At 42.1% G+C, this 15,131-nt stretch overlaps 1 long non-coding RNA gene across 4 annotated transcripts in view; it reads left to right on the forward strand.

The window, feature by feature from the left end:
• LOC102550565 (uncharacterized) overlaps positions 1-15,131 on the forward strand; it is a 220,895-nt gene that overhangs the window by 83,876 nt on the left and 121,888 nt on the right. For 2 of the 4 annotated variants that reach the window (XR_015625651.1, XR_015625649.1), the window contains exon 3: positions 10,176-10,298. The exons of the other annotated variants lie outside the window; for them this stretch is intronic. This is a non-coding gene — a long non-coding RNA (uncharacterized LOC102550565). The remainder of the gene's footprint in view (positions 1-10,175; positions 10,299-15,131) is intronic. 4 annotated transcript variants of the gene reach the window in all.

Consider the following 15,131-nt stretch of genomic DNA (forward strand, 5'->3'; position numbering starts at 1 on the left):
TATAGTTCCCTGTGGGACACTTGGAAGTCTGTGGCCTTGCTTACATGTCAATGGCCACTTCTGTTGAGCCTGGCTTCCTTTCTCACAGAGATCAGATTTGACTTCTATAAAATTACCAGTCCTCCCCGTGTCCAAACAGACTTGCTAGTTTACATTTCCTTGTTTTTGCTTGTTTTCCTGCACTTGTGGCCTGTGCAGGGGAAACTGGTCTTATTGCTGACCTGATCCAGGGACTTAGAAGAATGAAGAAGTTCAGGAGACAGATATTGATGATTGTCCCCAAGTACAATGTCCTGATGCCATGGAATTTCCCCCTGGAAAAAAATGGCTAAAATGATAATTTTTAAGTTTTATAGAAAATTGACCTTTGTTTTAGTTACATGGTCACTTTTCTCATCCCTGAACCAAATACCTGATAAAAAGACATTTAAGAAGGAAGGGGTTTATTTTTGCCTTATAGTTCTGAGGGCAGGGATACAGTCCACTATGGTGGGGAAGGCAAGTTGACAGAAGCCAAAAGTTGGCTGGTGACATTGATTGGCAGCCAGGAAGCTGATAGTGAACAGAAACTATTGGGTCAGTTTAGAATGTCTTGACATCTCCCTCAACATTCATGACCTACTTTTAGGAAAACTCTCATCTCCCAAAGGTTCTATAGTGTCCCAAAACAGTTCTACCACCCAGGTAATAGGTGTTCAGACACAGGAGCCAATAGGACAGAGGGGGCATTTCACATTCAAACCACAACAGTTCTCAATGATCACAGAACAGTGCAATAAGAACAATAGAAATCAGAAATATAGAGATAATGCAACAGTGAAATGCACTTGCAGCTCTTGCTGAGGACCCAGATTTGGCTTCAAGTTCCCAGACTGCACCTCATAACTGTATCTCCAGTTCTAGGGGATCTGATGTCCTCTCATGTCCTCTGGGAGCACCAGGTACGCCATGTATGTGGTACACATACATATGTGCAGACAAAACATTCATACACGTAAAATAAAAACAAATAAATCTAGGATGATTGGTAGGAACTCACTGAAGCTCTTGTACCTCTGTGTTAGAGTTTCATCACTGTGACCAAAATGTCAGACACAAACAACTTAAGGAAGGAATTTATTTTCCACTATTCGTATTTAGAATAATGGTGGGGAGAGCAGGATGGAGCAGTGCTCTTCATACCAGGATGGCCAGGAAGCAGAGAAAGGAGAATGTTGGTGCCCTCTGACTTTCTCCTGTTACCCCTTTTCATTGTATAGGGGCTTCCCAGTTTGTGGGATAATGCTACTCACATTATGAGGTAGGTGTCCACTCCATGATTAATCTTCTCTATGAATGTCCTCACAGATAAAGCCAAGGGTGTATATTACAAATATCCTAGGTGATTCTTGGCCGATTATAAACATGTTCTCATTACACCTGTTTTCCTCATAGTTTTAGCACATGTATTGCTCTCTGAATAATGTATTATGTAGCTAGTCGTGGCCATGTTGGTTATGTCTCCTAGGGAATATGCCCAATTATCCAATGTATGTGTCCAGAGCACAAATGTTGGCATTGACTTATGAATCTCGAAGGCAGCTTCATCCAGTTAAACTCCCATCTCTGTGATTTTTATCCCATTCCACTTCACCACACATTGATTTAGGAGAGCCATCAGCCCTAAGCTGAGGATGTACCTCAGTCAGTAGAGTGCTTGTCTAGCATGCACAAAGCCCTGGGTTCCATCCCCAGCAGTAAACTAACAATGTGTGGCAATACATGTTTGTTATTCCACTTCTCTGGAGGTGAGGATGGAAGGATGAGGCGTTCCAGACATGCTATGATCTATGAGACTATCTCTGCCCCACATCTAGTGCATCATTTAAATCCCACGTTTGGACTGGAGTTAATCTGATGGATACAGAGTCATGCCTCACTGGGCCTGTACTCCACATTTGCCTGTGCACAGGCAGGTAGAGCTTTTCTTGGCACGTTGATTATTGGTTTGTATTTTTCTCTTCTACTGAGCACAATATGCCTTGCACATTTTTCTACAGAAGTGTTTGTTTTGTTCTTGGTTTGCAATCCATATATCCTCTGACAAAATTATCTGTTAATGTTATATACAGCAAATACTTCTCCAAGCTTTGCCTTATCTTCCCTCTCTACCATTCCTTTTGATAAGTTTAACTTTGACTGCTGTTTTTTAATCTTTCCTTGCATGTGCTTTGCATGTCTTATTCAATAAGTCTCTTCTTAGTTTGACGCTTTTGACAGGATGCAAGTTTCTCATGTGAGCAAATGAATGATCCAGTGATCCACTGGACCAAGGTTCATACTTTCATTAAACCCAAATTTACAGCACACCCAGATCAGTCAAGAGGCTTGGCAGACAGAATCTTTCATTTCCCAAGGGCAGGGAAAGAAGGAGAACCCGTCTTCATCAAAGTTGCAACTACACACCAGAAATGGAGTCAGGGACAAGGGAACAAAGAGCCATACACTTAGGAGTTTTGAACATTTTCAAATCATGTGACCCATGTGTTTAAAAATAGGATATACTTTGCACCATCTGCAGGTTTTAATAAACCATCTTGTGAAAGACCAGAGCTCCTTCCTCAGGCTTCTGTGTAGGTTTTTATGAACAAATCCCACTATTGAGTTCCTGACTTTGAAACCAAATGGAAGCTTCACTGAATGAATCTCACAGCAGATCAACTATTTTGCCTATATTTATATATAGTAATTAGAGAGCCACTCTGGTGTTCTGGAAGGTTATGATTTATAATTGCAATGCCTGGGAAATCTTGGAAGAAATCACACTTAAATGCAGGCATGAAACACATATACACATATACACAAAGAGAGACAGAGATAGACAGTTAAGAGTCACACTTGTTTTCATTTTTTATCTTTTACTTAGTTTAAACTAAGTCATTTGAAGCACAAACAGATCTTTGCAAGGCAAGGAACTTTCAGACAAGTAGCATCAGGGAAGGAAAGCTAGCCCTAGACAGTCCTGTCCAACTATGACAACTGTCATCCTAAAACCTGGGTTCAAATTCAGGCTCCGAAGGGGTCTGCTTATGTGGCAACAGGTAGTTATGTCACCTTTCTAAGAGCATCTCACCCCAGTGGGAGCTTAATTAAATGGGCCTATTGCTGGTGGAGGAGTGTGTTTGGGATGAGTATTGGGATCAGTAATGGGTCCTGGAAATTCTAGATTGCTCCTGCAGTCACTCAGCTGAATCCCTATTATGTGCTGAGCACTGTAGTAACATCAGATATGCAGAATTTAAAATACAAACTTTTTTCTAGGGAGATAGTCCAGTGGTAAGGGACAGTCACTCAGCAAAACTTATGACAGGTGATAAGAAGAGACGAGGGAGGAGAAGAGGAGATAATAGATAGCCTGAGGTACACCACATTGGGCTTGCATTTTTAATCATAGTTCTTTGGAGAAAAGAGGGTGGGAACATAGCTCCATTCTTCCCGGGTGAAAGTATGAGGATAGAAAAAACAAAACAAAACAAAACACTAGATAAGCAGCAAAGACTCTTGCACAATTCAATTTTTTCAGTGAACCACAAAGGTTGCCAGTTGGACTGTTTGCATGGGTAGTCACTGATGGATTGGAATGATGACCTCTGAATCAGCTTTCTTAGGAACAGACTCAGCTCAGGAGGTCACCATGTGGCACATTTATTTGGGGATATCACTGGAACCAACAGTGGAACACATGGAGGAAAAGCTGAGGTGTAATAGTGTCCCCTCTTTAGCCTAGCCAGTTGCTAGGGGAGTTCTAGGAATCTTTGACTCTGTAGAGCCAGCTGGATGAGAGTCAGAATGGAGTCATGATTTCACAGTGTATCCCTTCCCAGGGAGAAGGCCTAATTGTTAGAGAGGTGGCTTTCTCCAGCTCAGGCCAGTCCTCAGGAAAAGGACACAGAGGGCTGTTTGTGAGCAGTGGGAGACAAGACCTTAAGTCCTGGAAGGGACCTGGGTTGTACTTCACAGCCTATAGCCAGATCCTTGGGCTGTTGACTTCATTTCTTCATGGATACTTCATTTCTTTTTTTTTTTTTAACTTCTTAATTTTTTTAATTTTATTTTTTATTGGAATTTTTAACTTACATTTCCCAGTGCATTATCCCTTTCCCAGTTTCCTGTCCATAAACCCCTTATGTCTCCCCCCTCCACCTGCTTCTATGAGGATGTTCCCCAACTCACCTCCCCACCTTGACATTCCCCTACACTGGGGGCTCTAGCCTTGGCAGGACCAAGGGCTTCTCCTCCCCTTGATGCCCAGCAAGGCCATCCTCAGTTACATATGCAGCTGGAGTCATAGGTCTGTTCATGTGTATTCTTTCTATGGTAGTTTAGTCATTTGACTTCCTCAAGTTCCCCTTGGGGAAATGCACAGGGCACTATAGACAGGAAATACTAGACCCGATTGTAAATAATTATCTAGAATCAGCTAATTGATATGGAAAAGAACCACCACTGTGGATAGCACTATTACATGGGCTGAGATCCCCAAGACTAACAAAATAAAAAGTAAGTTAAGCATGTGCCTTTCTCTGCCCCTTGACTGAGGAACCAATGCGATCAACTGCCTCAAGTTCTTGCCGTCAGAATTTCCCCCGTGATGGACTATAACTATAAATAGTGAGCCATAATAAATACTTCCTTCCTTAAGTTGCCTTTTAAAAGATATTATAGTGACAGGGAAAAGTAGTTAATATAAACCTTAAAAGGGCAGCTGGTCTTAAACTTCATATGCTACCCACAGCTTCCTCTTCTCTGTTGTACTTCTCACCATGCTTAGGGGAGCCTGTTGGTCTGGTGGCTTGCTTGCTTGGGATATCTGAGACCATGCTGGAGGTGCCTGAACTGTCTTCACCATGCCCTTCTCATGTCATTGCCCTTCCAATTTATACTCAATAAAATGATTATCAGGGTGAAGTGCATGGAAATGGAGCAAGCCCTTTCTCCAAAAACCTGCTACATATCAGTCACATGGCCTCTCCTATCTTCAGAAGTCATAACTCATCATCATGGTTCTTGGTTTTCAGGTCTGGTCGTTTGTTAGCATAGGATGCCTACCTTGCAGTTCTATGTAAGTTCTCTTGATGGCTTTTGAAGTGGTGTTCTCCATTTGGAGACAAGACCCACGAACCCATCTGAGTAGAGTAAAGTCAACAGAAAGTACATCTTCTCTACATGGTCACTGGCAGTAATAGCCAGCAAGGCCACTTATCCAGTCCCCAAATGCTCTTCCTCCAGAGTCCTAGGTAAAGGGCTTTAACTTGAGCAATTCTGTGGAGATCCTCTGTACTTATATTGCTATGCTTCTGAAGGGTTTCTGACCCTATATAGGACACAGTTCTGGTGATGTGATGTATAAAGTAGGATAACAGATCCTTCATCATGTTCTCAGTTCTCTCCTAAACTTCCTTTGCTATACATTATGGTCTCCTGGATTTATACAATGCCATTGGGTCCTCATGCTGGTGAAAGAACATTCTGGAAGTTATAGAATAGTGCCACAAATGAAGCCCTGGGTAGAGGTAAAAACATACCTGAAAGATATGCCAATTTCTATTAAAATGAACCACCTTCAGGTTGGAGTATGTCTCAGATAGTAAACTTGTTCTGATACAGCCAGTTGGTACTGCCAATGGAAGGTGACCGTCGGGGCTAGTCTTTAGTGCTCTTTCGGATAGGTTGGCAAGAACCTAGTAGCTATTGCTAGAAATCAGCTTTGGGGCTCTGCTTTACTGTGGTCAGCATGGTTGCTATTCCTTCTACCATGGCATCTTTATTCATCATTTTAATGGTACCGGGGAGCTCAAATTGGGACTAGCTGGCATCAAATGCTATGCTAGCTAGTCTACATGGGCATTATGTGATCTTCCATTTCAGTGCTCTCTTGTGAACATTAATTTGCAAAAAACAGAACAAAACCAAAAACCTGTCTATCTACTTGGGGCCACTTCCCCATGTTTGTGTCCCTGCCTCCCACACCTCCTTGTTCTGGAGCTCTGAGTTTCTTTCTTCCTAATCGCCTTGGTAAATAAGCACAGCCCTCTCCATGTGCATTACTCATTTGACCTCCAGATCACTCAAAGAAGATGAGTATCATTTTGCAGAGGCGAAAGCCCAGGCACATGTAGGTGGAGTAGCCTGTCAGACACACACCACCAAGAGTCAGAGTAGGACTAGAGCCCAGTAAAACTCTTCATGTTATCTAGTCTACCCTGGTCACAGGTAGCAAGAAGGAATTCATAAAAACTAAAAGTTCAGCCACACCAAATGACTTTTAACCTGGTGACAAACAAGTGCTTGGGTCTAGCATATGAAAGCTTGGGGTAACAAGATGAGGTCTGAGAACACTTGTCCATTCAAAGGCATAAAAGGCTCTCAGCAATTCTATCATTCTCTTAATGGGATGTCTTGTACTGGGGAGTAAAAGGATGTAGAAATGAAGAAAATTGTTATATTTAATAATTTGTTTTTCCTTCTGTCTCCTACCTATTTGTATTCTAGCTCCTGTATCCCCCAGGAACAGGTCTAGGCTCTGAAATGTGGTCTGTACTGCAACTAGATCTTCTGCTGTGTGACCCCTGCTCATTCTGGTCTTCCTTCTGAGTCTAGAGCACAGCACACAATTCTAGCTTCACATTTCTTGTCCTCCGATGTTTCCAGGTGTTTCTTTGTTTTCTACCTTATAGATCTCAGCTTAGATTTTATTTCTTCAAATAAGCCTTTGTATCAACAGAGATGCTAACTTCTGCTAGCAGCAGAAAGCCACTGACCACCTCAATTAACACCACAAAGGTTCATTGACTTACGTGAAGGGCGTTTAAAGAAGGCATCACAGGTGTGCCAAAAACATGGTCAGTGAGGTTATTAGTGACCAAGACTAGGTATATCAATCTTTCTCCTACTAATATTTGGAGGCAGTTTTCACCCTAAAAGTCAAGGAAGGTTATTGAGATCCTACTTATTGTGCTGACATCCATCATGTGTGTAGATAGGTAGAAATAAGAAACTTGTAAAAACAACACCTACCTTCTAGCTTCTGTTTATTCTCTGAGGGATTGTTCCAGGAAGGTCAGCTTTTAAATACTGTACTTCCCTTAGCTACTCTTAGCTTCAAGAGAGTCAGGGGAACATAATGTTATGCTAAGAACATTATTGCTGGGACTCAAATCAGGGTTCTGCTTTAGGAGGGTCAGAGAGGGCAGTTGGGAAGCCAGAATATGGCCTCTGAGCACACCAACATCCTCTTTCCTCTTGTCTCTGCCTCGCTGGCTTAGGTTTTGCTTTCAATAGGGAACATGCTGTGAGATGTTGTCATTCCATGTTGTCTCTTGCACCAAACCAGATATCTTCCAAGGCTTCGACTTTGCCTGGCTTGATTGCCGCTGTCTCTGTAACTCCTGAACAGATCTTGGAATTCATTGTTTCTGTGGCAGTGGAGAACCCACGGTAGCAATGGAGATAGGAGCTTGCTTATCCACCTAATGTTCAATCCTGCAATTATTTCTTTAAGCTCTATTTGGGGCTCTGGGCGACATTAGACACAAGGAGAGGCAAGTCATGGCCAGGTATGAGCACCAAAATGAGACGGACAAGAATTAGAGGAATTAGACTGTTGTAGGGACTATGTCCAGAGAAGTCATCAACAGGAGCACTCCTTCCCAGAAGGGAAAATGACCACCTGCTGAGAGAAGGGCTTCTACAGGACATTGTAGCTGGACTTATTTTTTAGTAGGAGATATAGCTCATCAGATGTTCAGCAGGCAGCTCCCTCAGGTTCCCATCTTCAAAGGAGTCCAAAAAAAAAAAAAAAAAAAAAAAAAGAAAAAATGCAGTGTAGGAGCAAAACTGCAGTGTAGAGAGGCTCATTTTCTTTCTTCTGTAGGTTTTTTTTGCCCTCCTTCCCCACAAGACAGTGGTAAAGAGAACAAAGCCTCCCACAGGGGTCTTGTAGGAGGACTGTGTCTAGAAAGGAGTGGGGAGGGTGACAGAGATGGGAGAAGACACTCAAGCAAAAGGCTGTCTGAAAAGTCATTATGGGCTTTTAAGTAAATTCTCAGTTATAATTATTCTAATGGATTTAATAAGTCTGCAATTTGCAGTTGCGATGTTCAGTGTCAGCTGTCACATGCTTCAGCGAAAGAAAGTCTCTTTCCTCCTTTGAAAGTCAGTAATAAGAAGAGGGCACTTGCTACAGGGCACTCTGTCACTCCTCACCTGGTGGGGGTGGGGCTTCGTGTCCAAAGCCCAATTCAGCTACTGAGGTGCAGCTGCTGCTGGGGATGCCCTGGGTTATACTAGCTCTCCATTAAAGGACAGTAGCAGAGAAAGCTCCATTGGGAGATACTGCTTAGCAAAATCACATGCAAATCCCATTTTGTTGTTGTTTTCTGAAACCAAGTAGGAAACCTTGAGCTAGCCAGTGTCCCTCTACCCCTCTCTGCCTCTGTTTCCTCATCTGTAAAATGCTAGTGATAATCAGACCTTCTTCACAATGAGGAATAAGCATTTTCCAGTGTGCAAAGCCTCTTCTTGCCATATATTGGATTTTTTCCATGGTAACCAAATCCTTCCCTGCCTCTCTTGTTTTGCTCAGATGAGTAGGAAGGGTAACCTATGTGCCCAACATCAGTTTATAGCAATTACTAATTTGATGAAGAGCCCAAGAAAGAAGCTGTGTCTGCAAAGACTGATTGACTGGCAAGAACATCAGTAATGTGGAGATTGGAACGTTGTAGGCCCAGAACCTAATTACACTTTATCTTGGGCTAGTTTTAGCTCAAAATGGTCATTCTTTGTTCATCTTCGTGTTGGAGCTAACATCCTGTGACTAATAGATAAAACCCTATTGGAGTCTATTAACTCAGCAGCTCACTAGCTTTTACCAACCCCCAAAGCTAAAAATGCCAGCAGTAAGCATCTGGAACCTATAGAAGGTATTCCTCCATTGCTATAAATTTCCTACATTATGTGTCCATCAATTCATTGTTTTATAGAAGCTTTGATTTATAACAATCTTTCATTTGTTACTATGAAACTCTGCAAAGCCACGTCCATGTTAGAACAGCATCTCTTTTTTTTTTCATTTATTCTTTAAGATTTCATATCATTTTATAGCATTTTAGGTAAATCAACAAAATATATAATAACTGATATATCATTTTATATGCATATATATACACATATCATCTCATTTCTTTAGATATACAGGTATTCAACTGTGAAAAATATTTTTATCCTTTTACAAAATTAATTTATCAATTATCTAATAAAACATTTTAATTAATTAATTTACTTTTTAAGGTCACTCCCTCCTATTCTCCCAGGCCACCATCACAAATCCCTCCCCCCATATTATTGCCTCTTCTCCCCTTAGAGAAGGGGAATCCCCCTGTGGATACGAACCTGTCAAGTTGCACATCTTCTCCCACTGAAGCTAGACAAAGCAGTCCAGATAAAGGAAGGGGCAGGCAACAGAGACAGAAAAAGCCCCTCCTTCAGTTGTTAGGGGACCCATATGAAGACCATGCTGCACATCTGCTACATATTATAGGGGATCTAGGTCTAGCCCTGCATGCTTTTTGGTTGGTTGTTTAGTCTCTGTGAGCCCCAATGAACCTAGGTTAGTTGACTGTGTAGGTCTTCTTGTGGTGTCCTTGACCACTCCAGCTCCCTCAATCCTTCTTATGACTGACTCTTCTATAAGACTCTAAGGAGACTCAAATGATAGGTTTCTGGGATATGGCAACTCAAATTTGGCTCCAAAACCAAAAACTTATTCAATTTGGAGTGAGAATTGTGTTTGTTGGGGTTTTGTTGCTGTTTGGTGTTTGCATTAATGTTAAGGTAGTGAGTCAGTGAGTAGTGGTGAATAGGATATTTTGAACTAGTAGTCAGAAAGACCAGGATCAAATACCTGCCTGCCGTTTTCTCCAAGTCAATCATTCTACCTAGGACTCTCTTTTTGACTCTCTTCATTGACAGAAACACTTAACTCCTTCAGATCCCTGCTCTAAGAGAACTTGTTAGAGATTCTGAAATCCTTCCTTCAAATCCTCTTGTATCACTCTCCATCCCTTGATTGTGTCTGTTTTCACCACTTAACTTGCACACTGCCTGATTTATTTATTGTCTATCTTTCCTAATAGCTGCAAGAGCTCTTTGTGGGCAGAGGTACTACTTGGTGTTATTCCCCGATGTCTCTTCACATTTGAGTATAGCACTGGGCACAGACCAGGTACATAATACCCATTTCTGGAAAAGCTACTGCTGTAAGTATCTTCATTTCTTTCTGTGGGTAGAGAACATGCACATCTGCGGTCATTGCCAAAGCATTTTTACTAAATGCAGGGTGGCATCAGTGTATGGCTGTGATGCAGATCAACTGGCAGATTTGTACTCAGGGCAGAACTACTAGAAGGACTCTCCTTCTGGAAGACTTTATCAAAGGCTTTAAGAATGGCTGGCCACTTCCCAGGTCTAACAGCATATTAGTCACTCAGGGGAACTTAGGAAACACACAGCTGTCCAGACTCTGCTGTGATCACCCTGACCCAGATCCCTGACCAGAGCTTGAGAACTGGAGTGCTTTCAGTATAACAGCAGCCTTGGCATTTCACTTGCCAGAGTTGGGAAAGTGGCAGTTCCAGAGAGAGCTGTCGGGAAGCAAGGATTCATGGGAGAATTTCATCACTTACTATAAGGAATGTACATTTCTTCAGTGAATTCTGGATTACCCATAATGACCTCTCAATTTTAAGTGAGGCAAAGGGAGTACAGAACAAGTCTGAGAGACCTGCTGGCAAGGAACGGGCAACTTGTTCAACTTGAAAGCCTTGTCCAGCCATACTCACAGCCTTTGAGGTTCAGTCCTTGTAGGTAAGGACTGCAATTTGATAGTCCTTCTAACAGACTTCTATTTCTAAGCCTGGCATTTCTGGGAAACTAGGTTGTGCAAACTTGCAACATGGTGTGTATTTCTGAGTATTTAATCATTTCATTTTTATGTCTGAAGCTTTAATAGTATAGAAACCTAATAAACAAGCAAGTGTCTTCTTTCTTGCATTTTCTTTCATGCACACAGTGTTTACATAAGTGTGGATCCCTGCCATGCAGAATGCTAGGGCCAACAGTTAAATCTATAGGGCAAACAAACCAAAATGATTATATATTTACAAAAACAAGTGTATGTATTAGTAACTGGACTGGTACTTTCTTCAGTAATTATCAATGCTGGTGTTGTCCAACACCATTAATCATACTTAAATTTAAATGAAAATTGAATTAACAGTTTAGTTTAGCAGTTGACTAGACTCATTTCCGAGGCTCAGTGGCCACTCAGGGCTAGCAGTCATGGTGTTGAGACAGATGTAGTTAATGTGTTTTCCAGATTCATCTATGGAACCGTACAGATGGGAATTTACTAGAAGTGTTTTACGGAGCCAGGAAAGCTCTTGAAAACTGACAACCTATGAATGGTGAACTTTTGCCTAAAAGGGCAAAATAAGTGTAAAGTCCCAGTGTGAGTTTTGGTAGCTTTTTGTCATCTTGGGTGTTTACAAAGAAACTCTCAATTACTAACAGAAAATCATCAATATGTGAAGTAGATCATTAAAGTGGCTGCATGGGGAATTTGAAAGTTCTGGTCATGACAGATCTTTGTCACCTTTCTGGTGATAATGGCTAAGCCTTTCACGGAATTCTGGTTCTCACCAGGGCAGAAAGGTAAGATGGGAAATGGTCATTTTTTTTTTTTTAGATTAGCATCTGCATTATAATGCTCAAAGAAAAAAAATTTTGATCACCAACTTGAAAGAGTTGAAACCTCTAGGGTTTATTGTGAAGATTTAGATTGGGTTAATTCACATGAGATTGTCCACCCCTTATTGTTGGTGACACCAATGTATGGGTTGTCATTCTAGACTGAATACAAGCGAGAAAGTGAGATGAGCATTTTTATCTCTTTGCCTTCTGACTGGGAATAGAGGGTGACCATCTGCTTCATAGTCCTGCTGTCACAACCTCTCCAATATGATGGACAAGACCTTCCATCTGTAAACGGAGTTCAAGCCTTGCTTCCTGATGTTGATTTTGTTACAACAGTAAATTAACTAATGACAATATTGAATGTAAGGATGATGGTTCTCTGAACTTGCTCACCTCTCCTTCCTTTAGCAAATACTATGTGGCTTCTACAAAGGCAGGAAGTATGTTGCAACCTTAACTTTGGACTGTTTATCCATGAGGTTTGGCGGTGTGGTTTTATACCAATTACTTTACTGATCTCAGCCTTGCTATTAATTAACTGCTTGCTTCCTTGAACCTATCCACATTTTCTCTGTGTTGATTTCCTCATATATAAGTTGTGAATAATGTTATCGATGCAGAACATTAATCTCAAAAACAGATGAAGATGAAATGAACTTCTCCAAGAAACAATGACAGTGACCCAACGCATTAGTACCATAAATATTTCTTCAGCTCTTCACCTAACAGAATAGATTAGGTTAAAAAGCTATTCAGATCATTAAGATTTTCTGTTGACTACAAGGCTGATCTGGGCCACATTTGATCACAAATATATTTCCTGTCCAACTAAGAACTGTGCTTTACACATACCTCACTTCCATTTCCCAGAGGAGATGGGTAGGTCCATTGCACAGGATTCCCTATGTCTGTGGTAAATCAATGGGGGAGGGGAAATATCTAGAAACTTCGATTGGACTTGTCACCCTCAAGAGACCCTACTCATAGAGGCTTAACATGGAGCTTTCTTCCTGCAGTTCTGGATCTGTGTGAGGGAGTTCACACTAGACTAGTGCCCACTGTGGCTGGGGGAGCTCATCCTGGTCTTTCTGTATGTGGCATATGATCAGGGATAGGAGCTACGCTGCCTGTGGTCCTAGAGTTTCACATTGATTGTGGTCTTTCTATCACTGTGAGACACAAAACTATAGGGAAGAAGTGGAAGGGTTTCTGACTCTATTATACATGTTGGAAAGGAAGAATGCTTGGAGAAGCTCCTGGGTGGCAAGGCTAGGAGGCGAGCTCAGCATCTAAATCTATTTTTCTTAGTTTGATTTCCACTGTAAGTTCCGTTGTCCTGTCTCCCAGAGCTCCATACACCCTGTATCTTCCCACATCTTTACCCAACATCATCTCCAAAGCATCCTAGTTCCACAGCCACTCTCCTCCTTCCTCCAAAACTTTCATCTTTACAGTGTGGCTGAAAGGAATGTAATTTGATCAAAATAATTCTCTTTAAAGGCTCTAAGATGAATACAGCTCAAAATGTTTTGAAAGAAGAAGCTGGATTATCCTAATCACATCTCATTATGGTGAATTTCAGTCACTTAATAATACCAGATCCTATGGCAGGGGTAGAGAGGAAGACGTGCGTTTTTTGTTGTTGGCAGATGATACTGGATTGGCTTCTGAGCCTCTTACCTCTGTCTTCCCATTCAGCTCTTTGCCTCAGGTGCCTCCTCCATCCCTAGACCCTGAACCTTCTAAATTGAAGGCCTCCAAACTATGAAAAGGCGATCATATATTTTTTATCTCCTCCTCCATGTAGGAAAGGACATTTTTATTTTTATTCTCATTTGGAGACCCAATACCATGCTATATGCCCTACCTCTGGACAGCGGAATACAGGAGCTCCCTCTACAATACATTCTGGGCAGACAGTGCCCAATATTCCATCATTTATGGCAGTCTTTAGGAATTTCCTCCCTTTCGATAATCCCTGAGTAGTCTCTCATTACCTTTTGGATCTGGTCCAAAGGTTCTTTTTAACTGTGAATCCCTGTATTTGTCTCCATTTCATCTCTCTGGAAGTGGCATGCTGTTTCCTTCTGAATAGAAGGCAGCAACTTGGCACGTCTAACATTTCTTCGGTCTTTGACAACCTCACTTGAGACCTTGAGGCAAGAAAAACCAGGCTGAAATCAAGAAGAGCAAATGTTTTGTAATGGTGAGGTTGAACGACAAGTGAATACTCTATTCTTGCAGTGTGTGCATGTGTAGATATCAGCTGGGGCCTAAGGAGTACAATTTAATTCTCTTCAAACACCCATTGAGTGTCTCTTGGGATAGGTGCATGCTTGCAAATTGCTTTATTGCCTGCAGAGCATGGATCATGTATAGAAGCAGTCAAGGTTTGTTGGTAGAAAAAATAGGAAACTCGTTTTACTTAATTTAAAAATGAGAGAGAGAGAGAGAGAGAGAGAGAGAGAGAGACAGAGAGAGAGACAGAGAGAGAGAGAGCGCTTGTGTGCACATGTGTATTCATACATGTTAGGTAGGATTTACTGGCAGGATACTAGGAAAGTCTTAAAAAATTTGAAATACCCCAGACATAGGATGGGGCACATTTGGGGTTTTATCAGTTGGTTTTTAGTAGGGTAAAACAAAATCATTTTAGGCTTCCAAACACAAAACATCATATAGAGAGAAATTGTTCTCTTGCCTGGGAAAAGATGAGAATCAAACAGTGCTAGCAAACTTGCTAGGATAACAGTAGCAAGAAGCTTACAATGGCCAACGATACATGGGAGATGTGATGTTATGCTCAAATTAAGAAGAGGGCTCTGGAGACCCGGTGAGAGAGAGACCCAACCGCCTGGTCAGGTGGGCACTCCTGAGGCTGCAGAGCAGAAGAGACCACCAACACTGCTCACCCCTGCCCACATCCCTGGCCCAAGAGGAAACTGTATAAGGCCTCTGGGCTCCCGTGGGGGAGAGCCCAGGAGCGGCAGGACCCCTGCCTGAGACACTGCCGGAACCTGAAAGAAACAGACCAGATAAACAGTTCTCTGCACCCAAATCCCGTGGAAGGGAGAGCTAAACCTTCAGAGAGGCAGACAAGCCTGGGAAACCAGAAGAGACTGCTCCCTGCACACACATCTCGGACGCCGGAGGAAAAAGCCAAAGACCATCTGGAACCCTGGTGCACTGAAGCTCCCGGAAGGGGCGGCACAGGTCTTCCTGGTTGCTGCCGCTGCAGAGAGCCCCTGGGCAGCACCCCACGAGCGAACTTGAGCCTCAGGACCACAGGTAAGACCAAATTTTCTGCTGCAAGAAAGCTGCCTGGTGAACTCAAGACA

The sequence above is a fragment of the Rattus norvegicus genome, chromosome 7, assembly GCF_021556685.1.
Source record: "Rattus norvegicus strain SHRSP/BbbUtx chromosome 7, alternate assembly SHRSP_T2T, whole genome shotgun sequence".
Lineage (NCBI taxonomy): Eukaryota > Metazoa > Chordata > Mammalia > Rodentia > Muridae > Rattus > Rattus norvegicus.